Below are 10,885 nucleotides of genomic sequence, written 5' to 3'. Positions count from 1 at the left end.
CTGACCTCTGTCATCATTTTTGGTGGGGGAACTTGCACAATCGGTGGCTGACTAAATACTTTTTTGCCCCACTGTAACAATAACAATTAAACAAGAATATTTCAAATACACAGTATGTAAATGTTACGAGAGGGCTGTTAAGAGAGCCTCCGTACAAAAAAAAAAGAATAGGAGTTCTAGTAGGGACCAGCAACAAACCACCACGCACACACTGCAATGGGTTACACAAAATTTATTTGTTCTTCCTCTAGGCAAACTACCGGCTGAAGACAACTCCGGCCAGGGATCCGAAGCCCAAATACCACCACGGTCCGAGTCCTTCGCCTAGTTTACAAAACAGGGGAGAGAGGGTCACTGCACGAACATGCAACCAACACGGATCAATCCTGCAGCTCCCTCAAACAGGTTTGCCACCCACCTGTTTAGACTTTAACTTCGTTCCAGGCTGGGTCTCCACATCTCCTCCCGGCAGTTAGACTTCCCAGAACTGGTCCGATTTTTCTTATTGGGGCACAGGAGGTCTCCAGTCTAGTGCTCGTTTTCCTCTTTTCCAACACGTCCTCTCTTTTCCAGCACGTCCTCTCTTTTCCGGCACGTCCTCTCTTTTCCAACACGTCCTCTCTTTTCCAGCACGTCCTCTCCCAGCTCCATAGAAATGAGTCCTCCTTTCCACGTCCTCCGTTTCGTTAAAAGCAAAACCAGGCCAGGCAAAATAAAATCCTTTCCATTAAAAATGTGCACACTTTGTCCTCGATCTCCGGGGCTCTCTTACTTCACCGAAGTCCTACTAAAAACAACAACACCACTTCCTGCTTCCTCTCCCCTTTATAAAGAGCAACTCCAATCGGCCGCTCCCTGTATTCAACTCCGCCTCACTGGCAGCTGGGCTAGAGTAAAATCTCCCCTCCCACATAGGCACAACAACCGTAAGTAAACACGAAAACATGCAATAAATCCAAAACAAACTCAAAAAACAAAATCAACAAAACTTAAGGGGGGGGGGGGTTCTCTCCGTCCCTTCCCACCGTGCTATACTCCGTAACATAAAGATGAAAAAACAATATTTACAGTTGCTCTTGAACAACTGTAATAGATTACAGGAAGTCTCTGGCAGTGTTGCTGAATCTGCCCGAGCAAGATCAGACATGGACGGGGTGCTGCAACTGAGACCTGCGGTTTGTCTTTTCTGGTCAGCGAGTGGAGAATCACACAGGGTGGTCTGCAAAGAGAGCTTTTGGATGCTTCCTCCCACTGCCCACTGCATTGTCCATCCACAGGGTTTGCAGGGCTGGCTCAATCGACGGCTGCCACACCACTAAGATGTTATCAGAAATATGCAAGCAGGAGATGGTGGATGCTATATTATTAGTATAATATAATATACTAATAATACTGTAGTAGACAACAGTTTGATAAAGTAAAAACAAACAAACAAACAAACGATTAGATTCTATACTTTTCAAAGATATTTAGTTTATATATTTTATATGATACAGTACATGTGTGAGAATGACTGGTGTTGTGCCAAAAAATGATCGTCTGCCAAAAACTGATTTCCGTTATTTGCCCTAAACTGATTGCTCGTATTTAACCTGCTATAAATAACTTGTTGGTCTATAATACGTGAAATGTATCCCTCATTAATGATATCAAGTCACTTTGAGCCACCAGCAACATTCCTGTAACAAGGTAAAAGCTGCAATCAGTTTTTGGCACTGACTTTTCTATATCCTTTATTTATCCAGTTCAAAAACATCTTGTTGACATTTGAATTGTAGTTTTTAAGAGTAATCTGGCCAAGAGGACAGCAGACAGTGCAACAAATATATCAATTGTACCTACATTATAACCAGAGTTATAAAGATGCTTGAACAATAGGTAATTATTGCATATATAAAACCCCTTAGTAAACCATGTTCACCAAAGTCTATTTACCAACGTACATAAAGATATTACACATATTACACACGGAAACATTGGAAATCAGTTTTGGCAGGCGAACACTTTTTTTGGCACAACACCAGCAATAATTCAACTATCTAAAGGAAATTATTTTACCTAGATATGATTGTCTCTGATGAGCCTAAGGTACAAAACATGCAGGCGACAAGGATAAGGTTTTTGTAGATCCTCGAGAATTAAAATTGTCCAAACAACAGAGCGACATTTCTGGGTCCATTTTAAAGTTTTTGCGACCGGAAAAACACGCAAGTAAGGGCGGAGTTGAAGGCTAGGAGGCTGTCCACAGCCCATCTGTTATGTTGGATACTTATTGTTTGTTCAATAAAGTTTCTTTGGAGAAACAAAGGGGGCTGTCCACAGCTGCTCACTTCCTGACTACCCGTCCGTCTAAGGACACTACCTTGTGACGTAGGTAGGTAGTGTCCTTATGAGCTTCCTTCCCCTGAATTCGGACACAGCAGCGGAATGGCAAACAGTAGGAAGACACAGCTAAACCTAATTGACCTGACGAGACAGGGGAAACGCAAACTGAACACAAACAGGAAATACACAGACAGGACTAAGAGACATGAGCGCCTTTAAGCGCCTTGAGACGACTGTTGTTGTGATTTGGCGCTATATAAATAAAATTTAATTTAATTTAATTGAATGATACAGACAGAGAACGGAGGGAAAACAGAGTACAGGGACCAGAATGATATGAGGGGCAAAGGAATCCACAAACTAAGAAATAAGGAACAGAAACCAAAACATCAGTAACCAAGAAGAAAACAGACTAATAAAAAATAATACAAAATCAAAACTGTGACCCAGGACATTGACAGACATTTCATTTTATGTAGCTACACCAATAACTTGTCTCAACCCCACCAAAATTCTGTTTTTCTGGTCCCCTGAAGCTGAAGCAGCCTGTTAAACTGAAACAATAATTCACCTCTGCACCTGTTGTGATCCACCAGGACACCATGAAACATATCATTATAGAAGTAGATGCATGAGATTCTGGAGTTGGGGCCGTACTAACCCAACGTTATGGACCCCAAGGTAAATTGCAATCCTTTGCCCTAGTCTTGCGTCGCATCACTCTTGCAGAGAGGAATTATGATGTGGGCGACCGGGAGCTATTAGCAGTCAAGTTTTCCCTTTTAACAGGAAGAAACCTCCAGAAGAACTAGGCTCAGGGAGGGGTGGCCATCTGCCACAACCAGTGGATAAAGACGGACAAAAACATACTGTAAGAGAGATTAACCTGAGAGTAAGAGCGTAAGAGAGCTTAACAATAACAAATAATTAAATGCAGAGAGGTGTATAAATACGTGGTGAGTGAAAAAGGTGAGTGAGGAAGAAAGCCTCACTCCAATGCCAGGTGAACTACCTCTCAGTGTGACTTCAGCAGAGATGAGGCAGGCCCTACAGAGGATTAAGAAGACACATCTGCAGGAGTTCACAATATTCTAGTATTGGTACTGAGAGACTGTGCACATCAGATGTCATTCCCTTCTGTTCACCCTGCTAACATACAGTGGCTTGCAAAAGTATTCGGCCCCCTTGAACTTTTCCACATTTTGTCACATTACAGCAACAAACATGAATTAATTTTATTTGAATTCCACCTGAAAGACCAATACAAAGTGGTGTACATGTGAGAAGTGGAATGAAATTCATACATGATTCCAAACATTTTTTACAAATAAATAACTGAAAAGTAGGCTGTGCGTAATTATTCAGCCCCCTGAGTCAATACTTTGTAAAACCACCTTTTGCTGCGATTACAGCTGCCAGTCTTTAGGGTATATCTCTACCAGCTTTGCACATCTAGAGAATAAAATCCTTGCCCATACCATACTTGCCCAGACACAAAGGATAACTGTTTGCCTTTCCTGGACTGCGCTGTGCACATCGAAGAGAATGGCAACCTCAACATCGAAGTTTACCGGAAGCCAACACACACAGACCAGTACCTCCTCTTTGACTCCCATCACCCCCTGGAACACAAACTTGGAGTAATTAGGACCCTACACCACCGGGCAGAACATGTTCCCTCTAAGCCTGAAGGGAAAAAGAAGGAACACACGCATGTAAAGGAAGCACTCAAAACGTGCGGTTATCCTAAATGGGCGTTCTTAAAGTCAGCAAAGAGGCACAGAAAAGAAGATCAGACACCAGCGAGGGAGGATAAGAAGGACAGACGCAACAACATTGTCATCCCCTATGTAGCCAGTGTATCAGAAAAACTCAGGAGAGTTTTCTCCAAGCATTTCAGACCCAGCAACACGCTCAGACAAAAAACTGGTTCACCTGAAAGACAAAACTCCAAAACACAGACTTAACAATGTGGTGTATGCTGTACAATGCAGCGAGGAATGCCCAGACCTCTACATTGGAGAGACCAAACAACCACTTCACAAGCGTATGGGACAACATAGAAGAGCCACCTCCACAGGACAAGACTCAGCAGTCCATCTGCATCTTAAGGATAAAGGTCACTCTTTCGAGGAATGCCAATGTTCACATTTTGGACAGAGAGAACAGATGGTTTGAAAGAGGAGTGAAAGAAGCCATCTATGTCCACTGTGAACGACCATCTTTGAACAGAGGCGGTGGTTTACGACACCAACTGTCTGCCATCTATAATCCAGTTTTGAGTTCCCTCCCCAGACGCCTTAACGCCCACTCACATCCTGGGCCATCTGACCTCAGGAATTCGCATGGTAAGGTGGGGCCAGGTTTCACAATGAGCTCACCCGAAACCCTGGCTGATTGAGACCCACACCCAGTTTCAAATCTTGGCTCAGGCGATTAGAGGATCATCAGGGGGTCCTTTTGTCCCTCTGCGGGGGGAAACTCCCACTAGGTTTAAATCTGGGACTCCCCACCATTTGACCTTAGACCTGAAGAAGCTTCTCGGATGAGAGATGAAACGTCTTCAAGCAACTTAAAGAAGTCCAGACGCTTTTCTTTGCAAGCTCCTTTGACTAGGATGACCTGGATGACTGAGAACCTTCACAGACATCTTGCCCATACTTCTTTGCAAAACAGCTCCAGCTCAGTGAGATTAGATGGACGCGTTTGTGAACAGCAGTTTTCAGATCTTGCCACAGATTCTTGATTGGATTTAGATCTGGACTTTGACTGGGCCATTCTAACACATGCATATGTTTTTTTTTAAACCATTCCATTGTTGCCCTGGCTTTATGTTTAGGGTCGTTGTCCTGCTGGAAGGTGAACCTCCGCCCCAGTCTCAAGTCTTTTGCAGACTCCAAGAGGTTTTCTTCCAAGATTGCCCTGTATTTGGCTCCATCCATCTTCCCATCAACTCTGATCAGCTTCCCCGTCCCTGCTGAAGAGAGGCACCCCCAGAGCATGATGCTGCCACCACCATATTTGACAGTGGGGATCAGAGATGTGCAGTAACGCGTTACTTGTAACGTGTTACTGTAATCAGATTACTCTTTTCAAGTAACGAGTAAAGTAAGGGATTACTATTGCAAAAACGGTAATTAGATTACCTTTACTTTCCCGTAGGAACGCTGCGTTAATGCGTTACTAAAACCGTGATTTTTTTGCGAGAATGTCTTATGACAGTGACGTAAGCAAGTGCGACGTTCGTGACAACAGCTGTGTGCAGATCAACAGTGGATCATATATCGAGTGCGGGAGAGAGTATGAGCATGCAGCGTTTAAAGTGTGGAAGTACTGACCTTACTTTAAGTTTGATTCCATAAAAAGTGACAAAAACATTAGCGTCCATTAGCATTGTGCGTGGGAAGAAAACTTATTTTTACAGCGAAAAAAAACCCCCTAAACTTCCAAGCAAGCTCCGAGTGCGCTACAACGTAATGGGAAACTCAGAGAAACTCAGATTTTTCCACTGACCGCTGCGGCACACCTGCACTAGGGTAAACCTCCTCCTACCCCACTCCTGCTTTACAGGTGAAAATAGAGCAAAAGGACCGCTGAGTCTTTGATTTTAATTATTTTCTGCTGTGTTTTACTTGCATCTATTTGAAAGACTGAGTGTAAACACAAAAAAATATATATATTTTATGTGCTGGAATGCGCAGAAAATAAGTTTAAATATTAAACAAATTTCTTCCAGTCAGTAAATATTGCATATAATTACATTTTTGCTTGATGCATAAAGTTAAAAGATTAAAACTAATAAAACAAGTTTTAAAAAGGGACTTTTCCATTTGATTACATTTTGTATGATGGATTATGTAGAAAAAGTAGAATTGGGCTGAGAGATCTATCGCTTTATCACCTATTCAGGTTGTGAATCGTGTTTAAGTAACTAAGTAACTGAGTAATTAATTACTTTTGAAAATAAGTAATCAGTAAAGTAACGGGATTACTTTTTTGGGGAAGTAATCAGTAATTAGTTACTGTAACTTGACCAACACTGGTGGGGATGGTGTGTTCAGAGTGATGTGCAGTGTTATTTTCCACCACACATAGCGTTTTGCATTTTGGCCAAAAAGTTCCATTTTGGTCTCATCTGACCAGAGCACCTTCTTCCACATGTTTGCTGTGTCCCCCACATGGCTTGTGGCAAACTGCAAACGGGACTTCTTATGGTTTTCTGTTAACAATGGCTTTCTTCTTGCCACTCTTCCATAAAGGCCAACGTTGTGCAGTGCACGACTAATAGTTGTCCTATGGACAGATTCCCCCACCTGAGCTGTAGATCTCTGCAGCTCGTCCAGAGTCACCATGGGCCTCTTTGCTGCATTTTTGATTAGCGCTCTCCTTGTTCGGCCTGTGAGTTTAGGTGGACGTCCTTGTCTTTGTAGGTTTACAGTTGTGCCATACTCCTTTCATTTCTGACTGATCACTTGAACAGTGCTGGATGTTCAAGGCTTGGGAAATCTTTTTGTAGCCTAAGCCTGCTTTAAATTTCTCAATAACTTTATCCCTGACGTGTCTGGTGTGTTCTTTGGACTTCATGGTGTTGTTGCTCCCAATATTCTCTTAGACAACCTCTGAGGCCGTCACAGAGCAGCTGTATTTGTACTGACATTAGATTACACACAGGTGCGCTCTATTTAGTCATTAGCACTCATCAGGCAATGTCTATGGGCAACTGACTGTACTCAGACTCAGGGGGCTGAATCCATGACCAACCAGCAGTTCTCTGACCTTTGTTATTCATGAGGCATAAATCCAACTTTAAAGCTGCTTTACCTCGGTTTTTTGTTTCTACTTTTTTTCTTGAGTTTTTTTTTTAATTCCAATGTCCTGCAGATGACTGAAACATTAACTGACAGTGTATTCCTATTGTGACCTTTAAATTTATTGTTCCAGAAACTCACCCTTATAAAAGATTAAATGCCCAAGAAAGGCCTTTGATGCTGATGGGATCATTACTTATTATGTGGTGGCATTAATGCCTTCATTCAGCAGCAAGTTCCTGTGTTTTTTATCATTAGATAGTTTCATCTTGATGTTGATTTAGGAGGTTAGCTCTCAGCTAAGAGTATTTTTTTCAACTTTTATCATGTAAATCTGACCAATGCTCCAGGTGTAGGCACACTAATCAAATTCTATGAAAATTAATTTCAAAACATAATCATTTTACTTGTATATGAGCTTTTTTCTTGTGTTTTACAGAAAACAGATTATTCAGCCCTTGTGGTAATTAGAGTACACAAGCTAGAAGAGGGCAAGAGGGGAATATATAAGCTAATTTTATGTAATATACTGGGATATTTATTATTAGAGCTAACTGTCTTTATTTGTGTGTTGTTGTTGTTTTTAATATTTTGTAACTTTATAATATATAGTATTATTTAATTTAGTTAATAAAGTATTCTGGTTCTGATTACCATCATGTACAAAAACAGATATTTTCTTTAATCAAACTACACTAAATTTTCATACAAGTCCGATAAATTGAAATGACATAATGTGGCAAGCTGAGGAATCTTAACAACAGAAAACCCACTCAGAGATTGAGCCAGTTATTCCACCCCAAGCAGGAAGGGTGAGCTCTTTATTGAACAGTTCACACTGTTCCCAGAGGGCCAACAACCCCACACATGAGTTCATGTGTCATCTTCCCCAATTAACAACAACTATCAGTGAATTTACACATGAATATCAACAGGAACGGTCGTAAGAGTTACGTAGCAAAAACAAATGCAAATACACAGTTTTACATCTTAACTGGCAACACATGCTCCTGAAGCATGATGGGAGACAACTAGCTGCTCCGAACATGCCACAATACGTTTTTTTGTTATGTTTAACATATATTTTCACTGAAAGAATTACACTGAATGTTACCTTTGCTTTGTTTAATAATGCCATGTTTTGCTATATTTATTTTAAAATGAAAAACATTTAAAAATAAAAAAAGATCTACTGTTGCTGTTGTTTATATATAAATATTATTTTATGTAATATTTAACCCATTTAAACAATACTGAATGACAAATTAAATGACAGACAAATTAAATTAATAGATTTTGTTTTACAATTAAAACTTTCAGTTAAGACACAAAATTAAAAAATGTTTGTAATTTCTAACAGTTGGTTATACAAATTTGAGTTCTGTAACAAATGGTTTTTAATGAGCCATAAAAACAAAAACATCTTGTTTTGCTTTATGTTATCATCCTTGTCACTACTGCTAGCATGAGACAGTACAAGTAATCTATTTGCGTTGCACAGGTAATCCAGCTCCTTGAAGATGGCACATCCACAGGTTCTGTTGCAACAAGATCTGCTGTGTCTCCAAGAACAATCTCCAGAGTGTGATAGAGATACCAGAACACATGGAGAAGGACAGGATTAGTGTAACCCAGTGTTAAAAATATATTGATACTATTGTGATTAGAAGTACTCATTCCGCAATGGGAATGAATTTTGATAAAAAGCAATTAAATATAGTAAATACAGACAAAAATCATATAAATATAAGTTCAATTTATGTGTGGATAAATGGAGTGGTGTGGAGGCAGGGATTTGTCATTTAGAGTTAGATACACTGGGCAACCAATCATTGACTGGTCTGATCCAATAAGGTCAAGTGTCCTTCCCCCAACCTGTGCGTGCTGCTCGGACACCTGTTTGTGCCTTCATGTACTAGTTAGGTATGTCAGAGACACAGCCAGAGAGAGATCAATTGCTCGTGTGGTGTAGAAGCTAAATTGAATTTATTGGTTTGAAAATGATCATCACTAAATTGAAATTGAATTTTATATTTTGAAAATGAATTCATTTGCTTTGAAACTGTATTCTATCCTTTAAAAATGTAGCTCTCGAATAATTTCAGATTCACTTCTCACCATTCCGTTTCAGTTCTACAATTCAATTTCAGTTCCAAAAATCAGTTTTTTGGGACTTACATTACACAGTTCTGGTGCAAGAGTAATGGGTAATGAGCGCAGACTAATAGAACTACCTTTTACTAGCGGACCGAAAGTGTTACTGATGGCAATCTACAGCATCTTGAGCTGAATTAAGACTTCAGAAGTCATTCGTCATGTCGAATGACCAGCGGATAAACTCTCAGGTTGGTAATAAATGTATAGGAACAAGTATAGGAACAAGCGTCATTTTAACAAATGATAACCGTACAGTAACTTTTATGCTTATTGTAGCTGTTAGCTAAAAACGCTAATTTAGCGTAGTTTGCCTTGGATTCATCTTTGACAAACAAATATGATCGACTGTTTCTAGTAGAATTCCAAAGTTGTCATCTCGTATCCTCTCAGAGCCCTGTATCCTTGCAGAGACCCCTACAGTAGGGAAACATGCAAAACAGTGTCCAAACTGTTTTAGCTTTATTGTCTTACACAGCATCCCAACTCTTTAGCTAACTTAGTAACTTTAGCTAAAGTCAATAGTTAGTCTAATTCAGACCTTCCCAAAGTGTGGGGCCCGCCCCCTGGGGGGGGGGGGGGCACAGAGCCATTGCAGGGGGGGGGCGCGGAATGAAAAGGGGGGGAAAAAAACCCAAAATGCTTGGACATTGCCGAGGTAGGTCTCCCCTGCAGAACTGGTTTTCCCTGTGTCGGGAGCACGCGCTGGGCTCTTCAAATCACGGACAAACAGTATCCTACGGTTGTTTATGTTTTTAAACCCATTGTAGTGGCGAATTTCTGTCCCAAGCTTCAAAAAAATAATTCTTCCACTTCTTAATGTGAGCTGTTCAGATTTATTTCTGACTCGTACATACAAACAAAAGATGTCACGGTCAAAAAACTATTTGCTGCTACAGCGCACATTTCCATTGCCGTCCTGGCTCACTCTAACCTGCTACCACACATGCGCTGTAATGTTTTCTTACCCGACACAAATTAAACGCGCAGCATTTATTCTCTAACAACATATTATACAAAATCAAACATGTAACATAATAACTGAAACAGTATCAAAAATATTTCTCTATAGATTGGCTCTAACACCCATTTTGCACAGAGAGGCATTTTTTGAAAAATGTATTGATAGCAATGTTGAATATTATTACATATGAAAAAAAACAACTACACGTAAAATAATCACACCATGATGCCTCTGCCTTTGTAAATGGAGAGATAGTAAGGTTGGGGAAACATGCAGTCAACTGAGACAGAAGAAGTCACTTGGATGAGTGACAAAATGTTTCTCCCACTAAAAACGCTACGTCCAGATGAACAGAACTCCAACTCCAACTACTGTTGATACAAGTTAATAGTGATTATGAGAAAACGGGGCGTTTTCTCATAATCACTATTAACTTGTATTCAAGAAGCCCCTTCTTGAATGCGGACTGGCACTGGGTTTATGTTTAGGTTACAAGCAGCTACTCTTAGTTCTCCTAACCCTAAATTAAGTCAATACTACTAAAGAGTTAATAGCAGACTATAAGCATAAGGGGCGTAAGGAGCATTTGACCTAGAGAGGATTCATACAGAGGCTAAACACAGCAGCCACAGAT

General features: G+C 40.5%; 1 long non-coding RNA gene across 1 annotated transcript; it reads right to left on the bottom strand.

Moving 5' to 3' along the window:
- Nucleotides 1-212: 212 nt before the first annotated feature.
- On the bottom strand, nt 213-991 carry LOC120716379. The gene is made up of 2 exons (XR_005691884.1): nt 419-991; nt 213-324 (listed from the first exon to the last, which is right to left on the bottom strand). It is a non-coding gene; the product is annotated as an uncharacterized LOC120716379 (long non-coding RNA).
- Nucleotides 992-10,885: the final 9,894 nt, after the last annotated feature.

The sequence above is a fragment of the Simochromis diagramma genome, unplaced genomic scaffold (genome assembly GCF_900408965.1).
Source record: "Simochromis diagramma unplaced genomic scaffold, fSimDia1.1 OVJJ01000103.1, whole genome shotgun sequence".
Classification (NCBI taxonomy): Eukaryota; Metazoa; Chordata; class Actinopteri; order Cichliformes; family Cichlidae; genus Simochromis; species Simochromis diagramma.
This window is presented reverse-complemented; position numbering and strand designations above follow the sequence as displayed.